Raw genomic sequence first — 22,991 nt, forward strand, 5'->3', positions numbered from 1 at the left:
ACGTAACGTAACGTAACGTAACGTAACGTAACGTAACGTAACGTAACATAACGATAAAAACACATACCCTGCAGCAAAGCAGGAGAAAAATACCAAGAAAAGAAACCCTCAAAATAAACCAAAGTTTAAATATGTCACAAAAACGCTGAAAACTACCTCTAAAACTCCCATGGGTGGAACCATCATAAACTTCTTTGGAACCACAGGAAGGGCTTGTAAATTCCTATTGTAAAAGCATCCATTCCTTTTCCGATCATAATCTTTAAAATTAGGTGGTCAGTCTGGTTAGAAATAAAACTCTTCTACGCTTCCTTTATGAATACATACAAAAACCAAAAACCCACAGGGAAGCTATCTTTGTTATTCATGCTCCTGCATGTTCACATTTTTCTACCTTTAAAAAAAAGGAAAAAAAAAGAAAAAAAAAAAAACAAGAAAGAAAAAAAGGGGAACAAAGTGGTAGGAGAAGAAAAAAATTTCTTTCCAATTATCAAAGTCAAATAAGGAAAGCTATGCTTTGTAACTACGTACAATTCACATTAAGAGACAAAAAGGTGTAAAAACTCCACACTATAAAGAGACTCTAAAAAGAATTATCCAGAGATTAAGATGCATACACACTTCATTCTATCAGGAGAGCATGTTATCAGACTTTGTGACTGATAGCTTATCACCCTGTCTGTGAGTTCAGAGGAGAGAATGTGTCCATTTGAGCACTGAAGAAAGTCTTCTGTGGAGGGCCCACAGAGGAAGTTTCTGGCATGCTTGCTTCTGAGAAAGAAAAATCACATAATCTGGGACAGCAATATATGTATTGCCAATAATTCTAACCTGGCATCCTGAATTCCTACATCTCAAAAATGCTGGATTTTGTAATGTGAGTCTTGTGGGCGGAAAGGGTTTGGAGCCACATTTTAGATTCTCTGCCTCTGACTCCAACAATTCAAGAGGCTACTTGTTTTGTTTGTTTTTGACATGGAGTCTCATTCCCTGACCCAGGTTGGAGTGCAGTGGCATGAGCTCAGCTCACTGCAACCTCTGCCTCCCGGGTTCAAGTGATTCTCCTGTCTCAGTCTCCCAAGTAGCTGGGATTACAGGAGCCCACCACCACACCCAGCTATTTTTGTATTTTTAGTAGAGACAAGGTTTCACCATGTTGGCCAGGCTGGGAGGCTACTTGTTTTATACGAGTTTCTCTGTGGTTATAAGAGGATAGTGGAGGAAGGTACGTATACCGGGGGAGCCAGCACAATTTCTCAAAAATGTACCTGAGAAATCAGGCACTAAAAATTTTTCATAAGAAATCTGAGGCAACCCTCTATACATAGTTTATATCCCTATCACTTCCTGGACTGGTAGAGACAATACAGACTCACCAAAACAACACTGAGCTAGAGAAATGAGATGTATGAGTATTGTCTATGAATCTGACTAAAAAAAAGAAAAAAAAAGTTGAAAGAATGAGGCTCTTTTTCCCTCACTTCCTCTCAGCTTAAAATAGTAGGCATTCCCACAGGGCAATCTCTAATAGAATTCCGCTACTCAGATGTGACACATGGACCAGCATCAGCAGAATGAGCATCAACTGGAAACTCCTTAGATTTGAAGAATCTCAGGCCCCACCCTAGACTTACAAAATCAAAATCAAATAATAACAAAGGCCCCAGGTAATTCTCAGGCACACTGAAATCTGAGAAGCTGGTCTAGACAGAGGCATTGGCCACATGCAGCAGTAGAGACTCATGGGAGAAGGGGTAGATATGGTTGCCATTTTCCAGTTAGAGGATGTAAACCACTGTGGAAGACAAAACCGTGAACATTCCTACTTGCTGATTTCAATATAACACCACCAGCAGCTACTATTTACTCAGAGCATATAATGTGCCACAACTTTGCATGCATTATCTCACTGCATCTTCACAATATCTCTTTAAGATAGGCCCTATTATCTTTTTCACAGATCAAAGGAAATTGAGGCCCAAAGTGGTAACATAATACACTCATGGTCTCACAGCTAGTGAATAAAGAGCCAAAAGTTCAACATTAGTTTTTAAGACTCCAAGATCGTTTCCACTAAGCCATACCTATTCACTGACAAAACTGAATCAAGACTGGAAGAAATCACTGAAAAACTTACCTTGGATATAACCCTGCACTCTACCTCTGCCCATTACCAAGACTTTAAATAACAAATGAAGCCAGGTGTGGTGGTGTGAGCCTGTAATCCTAGCTTCTCAGGAGGCTGAGGCGGGAGGTTTGATTGAGCCCAGGAGTTTGAAACCAGCCTGGGAAACACAGTAAAACTTTCATCTCAAGAAAAAAGTAAAAAACAACAACAAATGACAGAGATAGGGTTTGGGAGTTGGTGTACACATACTGTACATGTGCACTGGCCAAAACACTGCTACTACTGATGTCATTAAGAGAACAGATCCAGAAACTTCTGTGAACAGTGGTTACCTTCTATAATGTCTAAACTAAGCTCTAGATGTATACATAGAGAAAGGGGTCCATCTCAAAACTAGCCTCTTGGGAAAGGCAAATAAGTGATTTGTTAGAGCTCTTACTCCCAGTTATTAGGAAACCCAGAGCTACTACCCCTAAAACAGAAAACCGCATTATCTTGACTGGGCACGGTGGCTCACACCCATAATCCCAGCAATTTGGGAGGCTGAGGCAGGTGGATCACTTGAAGTCAGGAGTTCAAGACCAGCTTGGCCAACATGGTGAAACCCTGTCTCTGCTGAAAATACAAACATTAGCCAGGTGTGGGGGTGCATCTGTAGTGTCAGCTACTCAGGAGGCTGAGGCAGGAGAATCGCTTGAACCCTAGAGGCAGAGGTTGCAGTCAGCTGAGATTGCACCACTGCACTCCAGCCTGGGCCACAGAGTGAGACTCTGTCTCACAAAAAAGAAAAGAAAAGAAAAGAAAAGAAAGCTGCATTATCTTAAAAGACTCATCTTTCTTTATTATGTTTCAATTATACTCTCAAAGAACTTCCCCTACTTCTAACTAACTTTCTCTGGTATCCCCTCCCTACAATTTTTGACCTCATGAAGTCCTCCCATCCCAACCACTTTTTCATTACCTACCCACTCCGGTTCTGCACCCACTTTGTCCAATTTTGATGCTGTGTTCCATAATTACAATCTCTCCCTTGCAAATACCCTCAATCATTTGTCCTCTCCATCACTGCCATCTGACAAAACTCCAATCCCGGTTAAATCCAATTGTCTGCCTTTTCTAGTGCCTGTGCCCAATCAGCTGAATGTTGCTGAAGAAAAACCACATAACCAAGCTGACTGACTTCACTATATATTCATGATCACAAACCTCAAATGGACACTCAACGATGCCAAGCAATCCACCAAAGCTGCCCTTGAAAGCTTTCCTACTCCCCAAAATGACTCCTTCTTGCTTCTCCTCAGACCTCCCTCATTTGCTCTTCACTACCTACTCTCAGCTAATTTTCTTATTTTATTTTTTGTCTGTTTGTTTTGAGACAGGATCTCACTCTGTCGCCCAGGCTGGAGGGCAGTGGCGGGATCGTGGCTCACTGAAGCCTTGACCTCCTGGGCTCAAACTATTTCAAACTATTCTCCCACCTCAGCCTCCCAAGTGGCTAGGATACAAGCACATGCCACCACGCCCAGCTAATTTTAAAAAAAAAATCAGAGAAGGGGTGGGTCTCACTATGTTGCCCAGACTAGTCTTGAACTCCTGGGTTCAAGCAATCCTCCTGCCCCAGCCTCCCAACATACTGGGATTACAGCCGTGAGCCACTACACACAAACTCTTAGCTAATTTTCTATCTAAGTATGTAATTTTAAATGAGAAGCATTCAGACAGTATCTTCTTACCACTAAATCTAATGTCCTATAATAAGTAAATGATTAAATGAACCCTAACTTTTTAAAGTTCTCCTTTGACCCCTCATCTCCCTCCAGCTACCTGCTATTTCCCTGCAAACCACTTCAGGGTAAATTGTCTTGAAAAAGTTGTTGGCTGTACCTTTCTCAATTTTTTCACCTCTCATTTTCTTCAGTCTACTCAAAACAAAGTTTCCAAGCCCTCCACTCCATTAAATCGATTTATCAAGGTCTACTACTTCCCCATTTATCTGACCTCTTAGCAGGATTCAACAAAGCTGACAACCTTCTTAAAACATTCTCTTCTTCTAGCTTCTGAGATACTACAATGTCGTTTTTTTTGTTTGTTTGTTTTTTTCATGCATCACTGGCTACTGTTTCAGTATCTTTTTATGGCTTTTCCCTCGACAGACCTCTAAAAGGCAAGTGTTCCTAAGGGTTCAATCCTGAGTCATCTTCTCTCTAGAAGTTGTCTCATCCATTCCCATTACTTTAAATACCATCAACATGTCGGTAACTACCAAGTTACACCCCCAGCAGAGACCTCTTCCCACGTTCCAATATGACTACTTAGCTGTCACACAAGCATGTCAAACTCAACATGCCCAAAACTGGGTCCTTAAATTCTCCACCATCACCACCCTTGAAGTCCCCTGGTACTACCTGACAATTATGAAAGCCAGAAACCCTTCCCTTACCCTCATCCTTCACATCCAACCTATATAGCAAGCTCTGTGTGTGTGTGACTTCACTTGATCTCCACTGCCACCACCTTAACCCAAGCCACCATCATCTCTTTCCTGAGTATCACACTAGTTCCCCCATTTCCATTGTTGCTCCCTTCCAAAACACTCATCACACAGCAGCCAGAGAAACTTTGTAAAACAAACACCAGATCATATCACTCTCCTGCTTCTACGGCAGGTATCACATTACATTTTTTTTCTTTCCAAACTCCTTATGATGGTCTTTAAGGTCCTACATGACCTGCTAGGTGCCCACTTCTCCAATCTCACTTCATACCATATCTCCTCTCAATCACTGTTCTAAAGACACTGCTCTTGTGTCAATTCCTCTCCCCCACACCCCTTCATTCCCTCTTTCTGAAATCCCTCCTCATTCCAGCTTCATTATTTGCAAGACAGGCTCCTTCTTATCTTTTAGATCTCAGCTTAAATATCACTTCCTCAAATAAAACTCTCAAGACTACTCTATCTAGTTGGAGGTCTTTCCCCACAAGCCTATACTCTCTTCCACTGTGCCCTGTTTATTTTCTTCCTAGCGGTTACCAAATCTTTAATTATTTATGCATTTTTTTGTTACAGATTTCTTCATTAGAAAGTAATGTTTTATGTATGACAGATACAACTGAGATCTTCTACTATGAAACGTTTTATCCTTTGACTTTTTGTTAGGGAAGGTCAAAGTTATTTGTAGGAGTTTCTGGCACTCAGGCAACTGTCTAACCAAGTCCTATAAATAAAGTTAGAGTGCTACTAATTTCACCCTAGTTACCAAAAGGACTCACAGCTTTGCCACAGATACAAACCACAAATAAATGCTGGTATCAACGGCTTTAGAATGCTACGCTTTGAAATAATCATAATGTCAATATGAAAAAGCAGTTCCAATTTAATCATTTACTTTATGCTAATCTGATAATCCTGATAATCTACATTCCAAACTGTCTCCCTTCCAAAACCATAAATTTATTCTTCTCAGCACAACAAAATAATAGTATCCCAGTTCAAGCTCTCCTCTAATCAAACTTGCTGTATATAAGTTAGTTAACTACAGTCTAGAACTATATCGTCTAACACGCAGCCAGTTGTCATATGTGTTTATGTGAATTTAACTTAATTAAAATTAAAATTTCAGTTAGTTAATACTAGCCACATGTCAAGTGCTCAAGAGCCACGTGAGGACAGTGGCTATCATAATGGATAGGGCAGACATAAAACATTTCTATCATCACAGAAAGTTCCATTAGATAGAGCTGTCCTAGAACACCACAATAACCAGGAAGCAAAAAGGCCCTCTAAGTATCCAGAATTCCAAAACATTCATTCCAAAGTTTTCATCAGCAGGAAACTCCATCAGACCTTCTCTCTGAATCTATTTATTTTTATTTTAGGAATATTTCTGTCCTGGTTATCTGGCTAATTTTCCACCAAAAATTTACAAAGCAAATTAAGAAAGGGGACTGGGAAGCAGTGGGGAATAAGTACCAGAGGATAAAGGAATACTATGTTAGAGGCAGCCAACATAGGAAACAAGAAAGATGAAGAGAAAAAAAATCTAAAAAGCAGGTAAAATAGATAGATGATATATGTCAAAATGGTGTCACTTAGTAAGGCAAAACCAGCAAAATCTCCTGAAATATTACTTTTATATTCCTAAACAATACTGATGCTGATAACTGTGCTAAAACCATTTAAAAATGCCCACTATGTTACTGTTAGAAGAAATAAATTTTATAGTTATACAACACAATTTAGAAGGGTTTATTTCCGAAATGACTGAATCTTAAATATCTTGGTCCTTAAAGAAGGGAAAATCCTCTCAGCTAGTCAGGATACTCAGCCATCAAGAAGAGAAATATTCTGTACAGATTCAAGAGTTCAGTTCCTTGAATATGAATGAATGCTGTTTACAGAGCAGGTACAGATATGAAAGTAAGACAAGACTCTTCTGTTTAATGAATTATGGCTTACCCATACAGTGAAACACTGAACAATATAGCCTTGCGGGAGAGGGATGAGGAAGCTGTTAAAATACCATTATGAAATACTCTAATAGAGTCGTGCACTGCCTAACAATATTTCACATATGCCATAGTGGTCCCATAAGATTATAAGATCATATTTTTACTGTGCCTTTTCCATGCTTAGATATGTTTAAATATACAAATATTTGCCATTGTGTTACAATGGCCTACAGTATTCAGCAGAGTAACATGCTGTACTGGTTTGCAGCCTAAAGGCATTAGGCTGTACCATATATGATACATAGTCAGGCATACATCTAGGTTTGTGTAAGTTTTCACATTCTATGAGGTTTTCACAATGAAGTCACCTAACGACACATTTCTCAAAATGTATCCTTACCATTAAGCCATACGTACTTCATATGTCATTAAGTGAAAAAAGAAAGGTTTAGCCCAGTTTTAAAACCAGTAGTTTTTTAAATGGGAGGAAAAGGGAAAGGGAGGAATTATACACAAGAAGTAAAAAACACCCAATACCTGTAGCGGAAAGACACTGGGGACTCAAGACAGGAATGGGAGGGCAACTTTTCACGACATGACCATTTTGTACTTTTAAAATATTAACTTATGTAAACGTTATTTATTCAAAAAACAATAATCATACATTTTAGAAAAGCTAGTTCTCTATCTCCAAGAAATGTACAATCTAATGACTTACCCAGGCTTCAAAAAACTAAAGAAAAAAAATCACTCTTTTTCCTTTACCAATGGTCAGATATTTAAATATTTCACACAGACTTTATTCTTACTTAAAATCTCATTCTATGGCCTGGCATAGTGGCTTATGTCTGTAATCCCAGCACTTTGTGGGGCCGAGGCAGGCAGATATCTTCAGGTCATGAGGTCAGCCTGGCCAACAGAATGAAACCCCATCTCTACTAAAAATACAAAAATTAGCCGGGCATGGTGGCGCACACCTGTTAGCCCAGCTATTCGGGTGGTTGAGTCACAAGAATTGCTTGAACCCAGGAGGTGGAGGCTGCAGTGAGCCAAGATCACGCCCCTGCATCCCAGCCTGGCCGACAGAGCAAGACTCTGTCCCTCCCACCAAAAAAACAAACAAAAACAAACAAAAACAAAAAACTCATTCTATACCATCTGAATCTCCATTTCCAACAAACTAATCAATTTTGGAAAAAAACTCAAAGTTGATCTGAAAATGGAAACTGCAGTGATCCTTATCATAATCTTGTATTATTCAGTTTTTAAAAAATATTTGCACAGGCCGGGCGCAGTGTCTCACGCCTCTAATCCCAGCAGTTTGGGAGGCCAAGGCAGGTGGATCACGAGGTCAGGAGATCGAGACCATCCCTGCTAACACAGTGAAACCCCATCTCTACTAAAAAAAAATACAAAAAAACTAGCCAGGCGAGGTGGCGGGCGCCTGTAGTCCCAGCTACTCGGGAGGCTGAGGCAAGAGAATGGCAAGAACCCGGGAGGCGGAGCTTGCAGTGAGCTGAGATGGCGCCACTGCACTCCAGCCTGGGCGACAGGGTGAGACTCCATCTCAAAAATAAAAAATAAAAATAAAAAAATAATAATTTTAAAAAACTTTGTATAAAGGTATATACATTTCAAGAAAAAAATCATCTTGTTGGAAAACATGGCAAAGACTCACTGAAAATCTCCCAGGGAAGCCACAGAATAGTCTTTTACATCATGTGAGAGAGAAGGTTGGGTCACTCTGATAGGCCCTGGAGCTGAGAATGCTAGTGGTTTCCCAATATCCTCTCTTCCCTTCTTCCTTAGTAACAAAACCCTCGTTTTCATTTTAGCATATTACTATACACGCTTCATTTTAGCATATTACTATACACGCTTCACTAGAAAAGGACTACATCTTCCATCCTCCACTACAGCTACGTATGGCCCTAAGACTAATTCCAACCAATGAGATATAAGCAAAAATGCCACATGGAACTTCCTGGAAGTTTTCTTAGGTAGGGGAGGGGACACCCCTCTTTCTTCCTCTCAAACTACTTTGTGGAAAGGGGGAAATGATGGCTGAAGGTTAGCAATCATCTAGGCCCATCCTACGGTCAGAGAAGCAAACAGCAGTAAGGATCCTAGATTCTTGGTAACCAGAGAGCATCACATCATCCTGGACTGCCTAATTCCAGACTTCTTTTTCATGAAAGACAAATGAATCTCTCTCTTGTTTAAGACTCTGTGTGGGGAAGAGGAGACTGTTATATGCAGATGAACTTAATACCAAATGTTTTCAACAATAAATTATTTTACTTTACCTTACAATTCTTTTTTTTGTTTTTTGTTCTTTTGAGATGGAGTCTCTCACTCTGTTACCCAGGCTAGAATGCAGTGGCATGATTCTGGCTCACTGCAACCTTCACCTCCCGGATTCAAGTGACTCTTGTGCTCAGTCTCCCAAGTAGCTGGGATTACAGGCGCCTACCACCATACCCAGCTAATTTTTGTTTTTTTGTTTTTTTGTTTTTTTTTTGAGACGGAGTCTCACTCTGTCGCCCAGGCTGGAGTGCAGTGGCCGGATCTCGGCTCACTGCAAGCTCCGCCTCCTGGGTTTACACCATTCTCCTGCCTCAGCCTCCCAAGTAGCTGGGACTACAAGAGCCCGCCACCTCACCCAGCTAGTTTTTTGTATTCTTTTTAGTAGAGACGGGGTTTCACCGTGTTAGCCAGGATGGTCTCAATCTCCTGACTTTGTGATCCACCTGTCTCGGCCTCCCAAACTGCTGGGATTACAGGCTTGAGCCACAGCGCCCGGCCTAATTTTTGTATTTTTAGTGGAGACGGGTTTTTGTCACGTTGGCCAGACTGATCTCGAACTTCTGACCTTAAAGGATCTGTCTGCCTTGACCTCCCAAAGTGCTGGAATTACAGGTGTGAGCCACCGTGCCCTGCCCAAAACTAAATTTCACTTGAAACAGAAAGCTTTAAGCATATCAACAGTGTGCAAATTTGATGACCACGACAGAGACTGTCAAAGAATCTTGAAATGTCTAGGCAGGAAGTTTAGGCCAAAAAGTCAACTGGTGAATCACTCTGATCTACTATCCATAACTATTCCACACCAAAATGATAGAAATAAAATTTTAACTTAACCATTCTTGAATTCGTATAATGACAAAAAGTCAAATATGGACACTCTCAGCTTCTTCAGCTGCAAAATGGAGTTAATAGTGCCTACATTACAGGGACACTGTCAAACCCAAATAGAGAACAAATGTTCTTCAACTTACAATGGGAGTTTGTCCCTATAAACTCATTGTAAGTTGAAAATACAGTAAGTCAAAAATGCATTTAACCCACCTAAACCTACCAAACATCATAGCTTAGCCTAGCCTACCTTAAACATGCTCAGAACACTTACATTAGGTTGTAGTTGGGTAAAATCATTTAACACAACGCCTATTTTATAATAAAGTGCTGACTATCTCATGTAATTTACTGAATATTGTAATAAAAGTGAAAAAATGGGTACTCGGATGGTGTCTACTGAATGAACATTGGTTCCTATTGAATGTGTATTGCTTCTGTACCATTGTAAAGTCAGAAAACTGTTAAGTCGAACCATTCTAAGTTGTGGATAGTTCAACATCTGTATGTTAAACTATGATGTAAACAGAGTATTATATACTATCTTTATCATTACAATTACCACCACAGTAGCCAACTGGTAAATATGAATCACAAAACAAAAAATACTAAATGAAAGCTATTAAATAGGCAGAAACTTGGGTTTGGGGCTCAAGGAATTCAGTGAACTTGCCAAGTCTCTTTCACCCAATTTCTCATCTCACTATCTTTCAGAAAATCATTGTATCAGGTTTGGTGCAGTGGTGGCTCATGCTTCTAGTTGAAGCTGCTCAAGAGGCCAAGGTGAGAGGATCGCTTGGGGCCAAGAATCTGAGACCAGGCTAAGCCACATAACAAAACCCAGTCTCTTAAACATATATATGAAAAAATATACATTACATCAGGAATTTCAGTTTCCTTCTTTAAAGTATGGGGGGAAGAAGGGAGTTGAGAGGTTGTAAGGGGAGAAAAAGAACAGCAGCAGTAAAAGGTTTAAAGTACTTAGGAAGTCAGATACACTTGAAATATATAACCCTGTTTTGGCATTTTACAAGGTTTCAAAAGGTGGTACAACAATTTTAAAAGTAATGCTGGCAATATTTTTCTTCATTCAAAAGAAAAATATTAAATACAAATATAGTTTCTACTTAGTATGCAACAATCTATCATGAAAAGTGCAGTGTCTCTGAGCAATGTCTTCTAGAAATAAGGATAACATGGGATAACTCCTGTTGGAGTGCAGTGGCACAATCTCGGCTCACTGCAACCTCCGCCTCCCAGATTCAAGCAATTCTCCTGCTTCAGCCTCCTGGGTAGCTGGGATTACAGGCACAAGCCAACATACCTGACTAATTTTTTTGTATTTTTAATAGAGACAGGTTTTGCCATGTTGGCCAGGCTGGTCTCGAACTCCTGACTTTAGGTGATCCACCCACCTCGGCCTCCCAAAGTGCTGGGATTATAGGCGTTAGCCACCGTGCCAGGCCTTTCTTTCTTTCTAAGCAGAAAAAGAAGATAATTAAGATGATTTTTAACCTGTACCCAAAGGCATAGACAATACAAATGTAATCTATTTTGATGATTGATAATCATATACAGTTACTTAATTTGAACAAAGTCATGATTTTTTGCTCTTTAAACAAACTATAACTGAATCTCTTTAACTTTTGTATTTAAAATGATTTAACTTTGAAGTCACTTCTTGAAGCCATTAATTCATCTTTTTAACACTACTTCTGGTGACTTTAATCCACACACACATTGTACATGAGTCATACTGGTGCCGTGTGGTTCAATTCATTATATTTTGAAAAGTACTCTATGGTCAAATTAACTTTGAGAAACACACTTCAAGGAATTTTACTGTTTGCCCGATTTGAATTTTCGCAAACTTCAAACAGGATACATAAATTAATAGATGCTTTTTTACAAATTTCACATATACTCATAGGAAGAAAACAAGCTATCCAGGGGTGTCAGAGATTAGCTAGCTGACAGGCAGACAGATGCCAAGAATTTGCTCCACAATTTAAAGGGCTACAATCAGGATAACAGAAGTGTGAGAAACAGACTCAGACAGCTTAAGGGTTTTTGTTTCCCAGAAGGAATACCAATGGAAGGAATACCACTGCCCATTTCTATATCTTTCTGTTCTGAATAGCCATATTCAAGCAGCTTTACTGTGTGAGATTCCTGGAGAATTAGAACTACTGCCACTTCCCTCGATGATTCACTTGTAATGCCAACTTATGAGTCTGAAGGCACGCAAAGGAGGTTGAAGGTCTTCTGAACTAGCAGGAAAAAAGCTGAAATAACATTATTTTCTGAGAAGGTAATCTATTTTAATCCAAACAAATCCACTGGGCTAGACCATTCTATCCCATATCTAAGCAATGGCTGCAATATCAAAATGTTCCTAAAAATTAGTATATGCCAAACTCTATAAACTTATTTTCAGGCTATGACTTTACTTTTAATAACATAAATGAGTTCAGTGGGACTTATTTTAATTATTTTTGAAGCGGTTTATTTTAAGTAAATATAATAGTCCCCCACATGGAAAGCTACAACCATGCCAAAAATTTTCTAGGAGGAGATAAAACCCTATTTATAGACCTATCAGTTGCTCCTTGCTTAGGTTGTAACATAGTTTCCACTTTAAGCCTGATATGACCTCCCTGGACTTCTCTGGTCTCTAATAATGTTCCTTTCATCCTGAAGTTTCCCACATTTATCTTTATCTCCACCAGGTACTTAAGTTAAGCTAGTATGGGTTGGGGGAAGGGAGAAGGAAAGAATCGCCTTTGTAAAAGCCATCTTCTACAGAAGAGTTTTAGGTAATTTTCAGGAACTTAAAAAATGAAAGACAGTTCTTCACTTGGTGAGCTTTTTTGGGAGAGATCACCTCATAAATATTCAACAATCATCAGGAATACTGCTACACAGTAATCAATGCATATGGGAAATGGGAATGGCAATATGGCCTACTGGTGTCTTAATCGGCGTCTGATTTTGCATCTTTTAAAAATCTGACAAAAGTTATTTTAACACAGAGGATACTACATTCTCTAATCAAAGGAAAGCTACTCAAGGGAGCCAAAATATAAATAAATATAAGAAATTTTTCCTAAAAATTGTGATCTCAGGGATTAAGTTGTTATTATTGGTGTTGTTTACATTAGCTACTGGTATCTTTACACTCCTCACTTAAAATGCTAATTGGTAGAATCTCCCCTTCCCAATCTCTGCCTATGACTCCATCAACAATTTTTAGAAGGTATAAGTATCTTATTCTAATCCAATGAGCCATTTTCAATTTCCTTTCATTAGCAGTGGCAAGACCCATATCTCATCTCACCCCAGCCCTTCCCCACTCCATACTCTGGATAAATGAACCCTGTTTTTACTGCTCTGGCAAATCCTAACCCCTTTCATCTCTGAACCCCAATAACATTTGCTGGTCTTAGTTCACTCATTTTTTTTTTTAAATCTTAAATATACACTTTTTTGCAAATCCCATGTTTGCAGGTCTTGTATCCTGAATGAGACTGCAAATTCTATTCAACTGTAAAGGCCTAGTGGGCAATGACACATCTTACTCATCTCAGCATGACCAGTTGGTCATGCCAACTGACTAGCATATAACAGGCACATAATAAATATTATGGAAATATTTGCTGAGGTGATCTGGATGGCAGAAACAGTGTACTATGTATACTTCTCTCATATGAATCTCTCAGAGCACACCACTGGGAAAGCCCAACACAACGTGCGGCAGAGCTAAATCACAAGCAATTCCTGAAGAGAGGAAGGGAGAAGAACACGAGCATTAATTAATACCAACCCATCTTTCATTAGATTCCCATCAACATTCTCAGGAGCTAAAAGACATGGTGTGAACACAGGATGTACCAAGTGATAAGAGCAAGCAATACATTTCCTCACCCCAAGAAAACTCTTCCACTTTTTCTATCTACCTATATCTTACTTAACCTTTAAGGCCTGTCCACCCCAATTCACAGTGAAATCCCCTAAGCTCTCCAGTACCTGCGGATGAGCAGCTATTTAGCATTTTCACTTAAAACAAGGGATGGATCTAAACTTTAACAAAAATAATTCAAAATAAATACCAGTAAAAGTTACTGATTGTAAAAGTTGGCAAACACCAGCAAATACTTCTCTTAATTTTTTTTCAGTTGTTAAATTTATCACATAAAATGTATTTCCCTTTTTAAAAGAAGACATATGGGTTTTCTGGGGTGATCTGAGCTGAGGCATGATCATGGATGATCAAATAAAACTCTCAAGATCATATCCCAGAGGCAGCATGACACTGAAGAAAGAAGTGAGGTTTGAAAGTGAAACAGACCTACAATCAAATTGCCAAATCACCATTCATTAGCAGTGACCTTGAGCAAGTACTTTAACCCCTCTTAACCTGTTATGTAATCAACAAATGCAGAATTGAGATGAAAACTAGAAATAATGTACATAAAACACCTAGGCCAGTGCCTCTCTTAATAAATTTCAATTGTTAATGGTTTTGTCGATTGTCATTTTTCTTAGTCCACAACAAATGACAGAAAATGATTTATTGGCAAATCTGACATTTTAGGGTTTCTACTGTAATTTTTTTTTAATTGCAAGCAACAAAATATCAATAAGAACTCACCTTTAAAAAGCTATTTTCTCTGTGAATTTAAAAGTAAACTCTGGTCAGTTGCAGTGGCTAACGCCTATAATCCCAGCACTTTGGGAGGCGGAGGCGGAAAGGAAGATTGCTCGAGCCCACGAGTTCAAGATCAGCCTGAGCAACATAGTGAGACAGAGTCTTAGTAAGATCTGCAGGAAGATCTGCAGGAAGAGAAACACAAAGTGTTCTCTTGGGTAAGGTGTATCTATTAAATCAGATGGCTAGGATAATTTACAAGCAAAAAAATAAAGCTCTTTAAGGGAGCGCCTAACAGGATATATATATCCTGTTATTCCTTTTATATATATATATATAAAATTATATCACTATTATATGTGTGTATATGTATGTGTGTGTACATATAGAGATATACATATATATATGGTTTACTCCTACCTAGAGTTTCTATATCTATAAATCTATATAGATTTATAGATACAGATTCTAATCTATAGATATGGATTTATAGATACAGATATCATAGAAATTCCACATAGGGATAAACCCAATATTGTAGTATCTATGTCACAGAAAGGCTATGGGTAAAGATAATTTTTTAACCTAATCAAAATTCTGCTCCTCCCTCAAACCAGGGATATTTACCTGACAATCACAAGCCAAAGGGAAAGAGAAAAGACAATATCTGCCTGTCTGAGAAAATGGGCATGAGGAAGGGGTGGGCAGAGCTGGCTATAAACGATGGGAATTTCTTTATGGAGGAAGGAGACAACTGACTGCGGCACCATCTTCTTTTGCTGCTTTCAGGTGATGGAGTAATCCCTAAGTCATTTACCTGCTCTAGTAGTAGGGCTGTGAAAAAGGAGAGAGTAATGTTTGGTCCTCCTACAGGGCAAGACTAAAAGCTGTGAAGGAGTTAAAGCTTTCAGAATATTAGAGTGAAAATGCTGGCAGGACTTCTAGGGCTTTTTTAGCCAGCCTAGTGGAATGGAAGACTCTGGGCATTAGAGCCAGATGGGCCTTCCTAGCTAAGTGACCTTGGGCAAGTTAGACAGCCTCTCTAGCCTACACTTTTCTCATCTACACAACTGGGTTAACAGCATTTGCCCTGCAGAGTCGTAAGAATTTAATAAGGTAACAAATAAACTGCTTCAGAATAGGCACTCAATACAGGTTAAATGCTTTTCCCCTAAACCTCAGGCTAGCGATAAAATGCCCCTGGAATATACAGTGATATACCATACATGCTCATTTTCTCCTTTTCCTCCACTTGCATAAAGAGAAGCAAGTCCAAAAAGAGAAAACAACTTTTCCGAGCTTGCAATACAAGTTACTGGCAGAACTGGGGCTAAAAGCCAGTTCCTTCAAGTTCAGTGCAATGTACCTTGCCTCATTAGGAACAATCCCTCAGGGATGGGCTCTGAGAGTAGATGCAAACAAGAAAACAAGCTAACCGCAATGTCCGCCATTCCCTGTGATTCAGATACCTAAGAGTTAAACATTCAGTCTCAGCTAGGGCTCCGGAGTTGGCTGACTCCTTAGGCACTGAAATCCATTCCTCTATGTGATTGGTTGGTTCCCAAAAGGGTGGGGAAGAGGAAAAGGGAGAAGAATGTCACCCGATCCCCAGGGGTAAACAACAGCAAAAACATATGCACAGGTTTTCAACTAAATCTGTGAAATATTTCTGAACACTTGACCACCAAACTTGAAAAACTGTTAACTTCTGACCTTAATCAAAAAGGTTGTTCTGTAATGACCAGATCCTTAGTAATGCAATCTGAACAAACGCAAAAGGACAGTTTAATATTTCTCTAGCACAAAATTAGTACCCAATGCTCGTGTGCTCTAGGTGCTTGAAATCGACACTGCCACCAACCCTCCTCCCCCTTTGCCATTACAGAGAGAAACCAGCCTGCTTGCTTCCACCCTACCATTTTACTCGAACTCTGCCATTTCGGAAACATGACAGGACCACACAATCACATTCTCTCCTCTGAGCCACCTCCTTTAAGAGGAGCCCCATCCCCTTGTAACTCTCTGTAATTACGTTAGCACACATGTGCAGGGCAGAAAGAAGGGAAGGTTTGGGGAGGAAGAAACCCAATACCCTGCCAAATCCATTGGGAAGTCTGCCCACGTTATTAATCCAGGATGGGGCCACTTAACTAAATTAGTTAAGGCAATGCCCTTCAATCCTAGCTAGATTCTTTCCCCAGGGGATAATGCAGGAAGGGTCTGCCTCCTCAAAATCTTATTACCCCAAACAACTCTTTTTTTCTTCAGAAGTTTCTCTCTCCCATTTCAAAGCTATAAACAAAATACTTCAGTTTTATGCAGAGAATCAGAGAGGCAGCTGCTCTCCATGAGTACACTACAGGGACTCCACATGACTGGTCAGTAAGGAGCTGCTGAAAAGTGCATTCCCTTTGTTCTTATAGCCACAATGAAATTTTAAAGTCCCAATTATGTAAACCAGGGTGAGGGATGAAGAACTACAGTTAAACCAAAGAGAAAGCCTCCTGCGGAATGACTAAAACCTGAAGTCCTTTTACAACCTCAGCCAGTAGAGGAATCAGCTCTAGTTCACCTTAATATGGCCCAGAAAGCAGGATTAAGCCATACCCTCTCCCAGGCCCACCCTAAATAATCTGGAATTGCCAGACAGATCATCTCTCAGAAATTGTGTAGACTACAAATGACCCAAAACCACTCTACACTCACTCAAATAGGAAAGATTCCTCAATACTGAACACAAGCAAATCAGCTCCAGGAAGTTAAGTGGCAGAGGCTCCTTATGTCTCCTCTTTGTCTCTATTCTTTAATCCCAAAGCCAAATTTAATCTAAATCATGTTACTAATGCCCTGTGCTAACACAGATGTCTCATTTATAAAAATCCTAGGGAACATAAGTGACTTAGCTCTCTTTCACAGTAATGCTCAGCAAATTAACTACTCAAGGAGGTTCAGTATGATTATTAAAAACACAGGCTTCAGTATCAAGCCAACCTTGATTTAAATGCCTGTTCTACCACTTTCCAGCTCTGTGACTTGCACTTCTCTAAAGCCGTTTCTTCAGTGGTAAAATATGGCTTCTACTGTCCACCTTACAGAGAGAACGGGTGTTTGTTTGTTTCGTTTGTTTGTGACAGGGTCTCACTCTGTTGCTCAGGCTAGAGTGTAGTGGTGTGATCTCAGCTCACTACAACCTCTGCCTCCTGGATTCAAGCAATCCTTGTGGCTCAGCCTCCCAAGTAGTTGGGATTGCAGGCATGGGCCACCACACCCGGCAAATTTTTGTATTTTTAGTAGAGATGGGGTTTCGCCATGTTAGCCAGGCTGGTCTTGAACGCCTAGCCTCATGTGATCTGCCTGCCTCGGCCTCCCAAAGTGCTGGAGTTACAGGCGCGAGCCACCGTGCCCAGCCAGGAGAGTGGTTGTTAATAGTAATGAGGAGTGGGCTGGCCGTGGTGGTGGCACATGCCTGTAATCCCAGCACTTTGAGAGGCTGAGGCGGGCGGGTCACCTGAGGTCAGAAGCTTGAGACCAACCTGGCCATCATGATGAAACCCTGTCTCTACTAAAAATACAAAAATTAGCTGAGAATGGTGGCTCATGCCTGTAATCCCAGCTACTGAGGAGGCTGAGGCAGGAGGATCACTTGAGCCCAGGAGGCAGAGGTTTTGCAGCAAGCCGAGATCACGCCACTGCACTCCAGCCTGGGTGATACAGAGAGACTCTATCTGAAAAATTAAAAAAAAATAATAATAATGAAAAGTGGATGGTATGTGCATATCTGCATTAGCACAGTACTTGATGCATAGCAAGCATTCAGTAAATAGTACCTGGTACTATAAATTATTATTAAAGAACATAAAACAACTTCTATAAAGGAATAACACAGCCACCTGACAACCTTATTAGCATTCATGCACCTTATCCATCCCATCATGAGTGGTAAACAGCATGAGAATGCCAAAATTTATTTAATGACTATGTTAAGCAACTGCTAGGTGATGGGGGAAAAGAGTGAAGGATGTATCCTGTTAAGGAGCTCATGTCGGTAGGGGAAGACACAACAAAAAAGAAGGGAAGGAAGAGAAAGTACTGAAAGGGGTCTCAGTATGGCACTACTACCCAGCTTAAGTGTTCCACTGTGAAGGGGCTGGGTTCAGATCTATCTTGGCAGTGAGGGTCATGTTGAATAGATCTGTTAGGGTCATGGGACAGGAAAATGTTGGAAAGCAAGGCCCATTCTGGAATTCTGTACACTAAGAATGAGAGGAGGGGACAGTCAAAATGCACAGTGAGAGAAGGATTTTTATTTTTATCTTTTCTCTTCACATTATGCTAGGCAAAAATCATACCAGGCATAGAGCTGACAACCATGATCAAATATTTTCAGGCAGGAACTACAAGATGACTGCTTGCTAGGTTAGTGTAGCAGCACATATTTATTTTTTAGCTAATAGCCTGCGGCTCTCAAGGAATTATAATCATGTAGTCATGAAGATACTCACCGGACACAGTGCACTGCACGGGAGGCTGGGGGAAAGGGAGGCCAGCAGGGGCTGGGTTCTGTGAGTCAGTGGCACGCAAACTCACAACCAGTGCTCTTGCTCTTTCCTATAAATTTTCATCATCACAACTGCAATCTGTCAAACTCTCAAGTACACTTTAAAGCCTGCACTGCTGATGGAGTACAGCAGGGCTTGGCCACTCCTTGATCATGACAGTACATGTCCTTCAGGAAACAGGTCTGCACTGGGAAAAAAGCACTCAATTGAGAATGAAGGCTCAATATCACAGACTCAGCTTTGCCACTAACAAGAGCTATAAGAAATTAAGACTATGGCTTTGGTAAGTCATCTACCTTCTCTGGAACTCAGTTTCCCCAAATGTAAAATAGGGGTGATATGATTAAATCTAGCTCTGACATTCAATGGCTCAGGAAGTGAGGGCCAAGCTGACGTCCTCTACCCAGAGTTCTTGTTTCAGTACTAGGGCTGACATGCCAAAGGGCCAGGGTATCAAGACAAATGATTACAATTCACTCTCTAAACTAGACTGAAAGTTCTGGCAAAGTAGAAAGCCATCTACAACATTTCTGGTGTACAAATTAAAAAGACTTACATCCTGACCCATATCACTCCTTGGAGATTAAATCAAGAAAGCAAGCAACAGGAATCAACAGAACAACAGCAAAGTCACCTGGCACCCAGAAGGGCGCACTGTTTGCTTGCTAAAGGAGCCCTCCAAATTCTGCAGCTGAGAAAGGGGCCTTAGAGTCAGCATTCATTCCAAAAACACAGGAATGATGGTTGCTATTTCTGCTTAATAGATCAGGACCTCACAAATGGGTGTCATCTCCACTGGACGAATCATGTAGTCAGAAATAATCTTACAAATGCCAGCACTCAACAAACTGGCAGCTCTTTAGAGAGGACTCTCTGGGGACCCAGAGCTGCAGTAACTGGGGGAAATGTATCCAGATTAGATCAGCAAAGGCCTCTCCAGTTCCCCATGAGGTATTGTAGGGGGCAATGGTGCTGGCCAACACACAAGATTTACACAATGAGCTCCTGAATACTGCACGTGTTCGGGTCAAAAGAGCTGCCGCTCTGCTACAAACAATTCATGAAGCAGCAGATGCCAACTGTCCTGTCACCTAGGCCTTTAGCTGTAATTCCTCAAGAAAGCCTGATGGGCTTGGTTTTCATAGTAGTCACCTATTCCTCGCATTTTAAATTAAGGAAAATAATCCTCATTTATTGTCTCATTCTCTTCACTTTTCTTTTCCCAACACAAAAACATGTTTTCCCACCATAAAAAAATAAATAAATAAATAAACAAGATGTAGTATATCCACATAATATTATTTAGCAATTAAAAAATGAAGTACTGCTATAACATGGATTGTGCTACTACGTGAAAACATTGTTTTAAGTGAAAGAAGCCAGACACAAGGGACCACATATTTTATTGAGTCTATTTATATAAACTATATACAGAATAGGCAAATCTATAGAAAAGTGGAGACCACCTGTTGCATAGGGTTAAGGAAGTAGTGGGCATAGAGGAATTAAGAAGTGATGATTGGCCAGGAGCAGTGGCTCACGCCTGTAATCCCAGCAGATTCAGAGGCTGAGGTGGGCAGATCACTTGAGGTCAGGAGTTCAAGACTAGCCTGGTCAACATGGCAAAACGCTGTCTCAACTAAAAATACAAAAATTAGGCAGGTGGTGTGTGCCTGTAGTCCTAGCTACTTAGGTGGCAAAGGCAGGAGGACCTGGGCGGCGGAGCTTGCAGTGAGCCAAGATCATGCCACTGCACTCCAGCCTAGGCAACAGAGTGAGACTGTCTCCAAAAAAAAAGAAAAGAAAAGAAAAAGAAGTGGTAACTAAGGGGAATGGAGTTTCTTGTGGAATAATAAAAATGTCCTAAACCTGACTGTGGCGATGGTGATGGTTGAATGACTAAACATGCTAAAAGCCATACACTTTAAATGGGTAAACTGTACAGTATGTGAATTATATCTCAATAAAGCTGTTTTAAAATGCTCTAGGAGAATATATAACCTCCTTTGGGAAGGAAATTTTAATGAGGGAACTTTGATTCTTCTAGCCATCCCTTGTTTCCAAATGCCTGCCTGCTCCTTCCTATCAATGATTCACTTTGCTATTCCCATCCTTTGCTCACTACACTATCTAGCTCAGGCTAAAGTGGCTAGTGGCTAAAGACCCGCCACACCATGAAAAAAGAATAAGGATAAACAACAGCATAAAAGCACAGTTTTGGGAGTTTTAACTAATTTGGTTCCAATCAAAGCATTTGGCCAAGTTACTTTAAATGTCACTGTCAGTTTCCACTGCTGTAAAATGGGGAAAACTAATGTATCTCATGCATGTGGTTATTATAAAAATTAAATGGGAAAATCTACGTAAATGATTAATATGATGCCTGGTCACGAAGGTCCTCAATAAATAACTGCCATTTATGGAAGTCTTATGCCCAGTTTTTCTCATGCTGTCATTTGGCAGCTCAGTCTCTATGTCAAAAAGCCAACAATAAAAGCAGGCTGTTGGCACCATCAAATTGTTCACAATCGTATTCCTATTTGTTCTAACCCATCTAACTCACAGATCCCAGTCTATTCCTGATACTCTGGCTTTTTTACTTCAATTTGTTTTCTTATTTCTGGGCTCACTTTAACCTCAAACATGTTGAGTATTGCCTTTCCAGCTGCATGTCCCCTTCTCAACCAAAATCTGCTTATCACTTTAATTATTTATTATACTTTAAGCCACTCTGGACAAATTGTTTACCCAGAGTACCAAAGCACTCAGTATCCTATTCTTCCTAAAAGCATATAATGAAATCAAAACAAGTCGGACTTTAGAAAGAATTATGATAAAAAAAGCTTACAAGCTTACAAGGGACTACTAGGCAGCCATGAAATGATGCAGCAGACATAGTTAATGGCATGAAAAGATGTGTATAATAAAGTAGGGCTGAGCTGGAGGCATTTTACAAAAGTTTGCACAATATGATTGACATCTTGTAAGGAATGTTAAAATGTGTATATATGCAAACAGAGTTGCACTGAAACAAGATAATAAACAACAAAACGTTAAGATAAAGTGAACTATATTAAGGCAAATTTTATTCTATTCTTTTGATCTGCTGTATATTCTAAATTTTCTTTAATGAATGCATATTATTTTTATTTTTAAAAAATATTTTAAGGACTTTTAAAAAAGAATTAATTTAAAGATTGTAATGTCTCTTAGCATTTTCTTACCAGCCACTATAGTATGGCTCAGCAGTCAGAAAAATCAAGGTTCAAATCCCTATTCTACTGCTTATTATATGTACAACTTTGGCAAATCACTTAATGCTTTTAGGCTTGCTGTTCTCATGTGGAAAATGAAGAGGAAACTCCCAGCCAAGTACTTGGCATGTAGTCTTCCGTAAATACCAGTGCCCTTAACTCTTCCACTCCTTTACCGTATAGCAGTGGTTCAGGTGTGTATAAGAATTACCAGCACATGTTAAAACAGATTGCTGGACCCCATCCTCAGAGTTTCGGATTCAGTAAGTCTGGGGAAGAGGCAGAGACCATGAATAAAGGTAAGTTCCCAGGTGATGCTGATGCGGCTGGGTTTGAAGCCACACTATGAGGATACCGCTCTAGGCAATCAGACTTACAAAGTCTTCTTACAACATGTTATACAGGTATTAAGTGCTCTTTCACATCAAAAGTATTTCAGGAATACATGCTCACTGGATACTGAACTAAATTAGAAGCTAATACTGAACACCTACCCAAAAGGCCAACCTTACAACATGGGATAATTCACCCCAGGACATTGAGGGAATTGGTTTTCCACTTAAAGCAGTCAGGAAATAACAATTAACACTGCATTTAGAATATTCTGGTTCCAGCATGGGAGAAAACATGAAAATGGAGACACAGATCAAACAAAATGAAGAGCTAGACAAGAGAATCCACTGCAAGAAGTTCTGTGACTGTCTGGTAAATTCATCTGGGGCAGAAGGGCAGATTCTGTATTGTCACAGAACACTTGCTTTGCTCTGGGTGCCCTCTGTTGACAAAAACTGACATAGCCACTTCCTTCCCTCCCTTTT

The 22,991-nt window shown here is 40.0% G+C and overlaps 1 protein-coding gene across 5 annotated transcripts in view; it reads right to left on the reverse strand.

Moving 5' to 3' along the window:
- RBFOX2 (RNA binding fox-1 homolog 2) overlaps window positions 1-22,991 on the reverse strand; it is a 299,483-nt gene that overhangs the window by 164,280 nt on the left and 112,212 nt on the right. The gene's annotated exons all lie outside the window — the stretch shown is intronic.

This window comes from Piliocolobus tephrosceles, chromosome 19 (genome assembly GCF_002776525.5).
Source record: "Piliocolobus tephrosceles isolate RC106 chromosome 19, ASM277652v3, whole genome shotgun sequence".
NCBI classification, from domain to species: domain Eukaryota; kingdom Metazoa; phylum Chordata; class Mammalia; order Primates; family Cercopithecidae; genus Piliocolobus; species Piliocolobus tephrosceles.